The sequence below is a fragment of the Myotis davidii genome, unplaced genomic scaffold, assembly GCF_000327345.1.
Source record: "Myotis davidii unplaced genomic scaffold, ASM32734v1 scaffold448, whole genome shotgun sequence".
NCBI classification, from domain to species: Eukaryota; Metazoa; Chordata; class Mammalia; order Chiroptera; family Vespertilionidae; genus Myotis; species Myotis davidii.
Genome location: NW_006383009.1, coordinates 1,634,106 through 1,635,416, shown reverse-complemented (window position 1 = coordinate 1,635,416; position 1,311 = coordinate 1,634,106).

Here is a 1,311-nt window from a genome sequence, read left to right as displayed (position 1 = left end):
CAGACTGTCCTGCAGGGCTTTTTAAACTATATTACTGGGCTCCAACCCCAATTTCCAATTCAGAAGTCTAAAGCTGGGTCCCAGAATGTACATTTCAAATAATTTCTCAGCTTCTGTCAATACTGCAGATCTGAAAACCACACTTGGACGACTGCCGCTGTGGGCATTTCTGGCTCAGTGCCCTTCTATTTCTCAATACTCCTATTTCCTTTATTACCATTCACCTACTGCTTTATTACTTCTCCACCATCCCTCTATCAGCCTACTTTAGGAAAACTAAAGGAAAGAGGGAAAACAGAGGTGAATGTTAAATTTGTCTTAAGGATCCCTTTGGGCAAGGCTTCTAGCACTCTCCTCTGGTCGATGGGTATTTCAGAAGCAGAATTTATTCCAAATAAAGCTTCCTTTCCTTTTTTTACCTAAAATGGGGGGCAGTATAGTAGAGTAACAGAGGCTGGGACTTCCGGTCAAAATGGCAGCGTAGGTAAATGTACTCGTCCCTTCTACAACCACATCAAAATTACAACATTTAGTTGTAAACTTGACTGGCCTGCGGGTAAATCCCTCTCACTGACATGCCAATAGTAATCAAGGTCACCAGCTGGATTCCCGTCAGGGCACATGTCCAGTTTGTGGACTTGATCCCCAGTAAGGGGCGTGCGGAGGCAGCCTTCAGGAGGCAGTCAATGGATCATCAATGTTTCTCTCTCTCTCTCTCTCTCTCTCTCTCTCTCTCTCTCTCTCTCAAAATCAATTAAAAAAAGCTTTAAATATAAATACAGAATTATAATATGATATTCTTTTCACTGATTTATGTGAACAATCTAACCTTCATCTTATCACTGGGTTTCCAATTACTTTCCATAAACATATTTTTCTTGACAATACAGAACACACAATGTAAACACTAAAAATTTACACATTTGCTGCCCTTAAGAATCCCTTAATGTGATGTGTGGGGGATACATGAAGTCTTCGGAAAGAGAGAGGTTGAGGCAAGAATATACTAAATATTTTAAGAAACTTGCAACCTAAGTGTGTGATGGGGGATGGAGTGATCAATAAAAATTTTATAGAAGCTGGTGAGCCTCAAAGGATGCCAACAGTTGGAGATGGAGAAATGCATTCCAGATGTAGAGGAGCCTGACAGAGTGTTGCAGACTCTACAAACAGGTCTTTGCACTGGTTCCTGCTGGCGACTGTCCTCTGCCCTGGCCCTGCTGGGTTTGCAGCTAATTAAGGGGGTAGCCATGACTTTCACTGTTCTCTTCTTACCTCTTCTTATGTCTCCATCCTCCTCCCTTCCTGAGT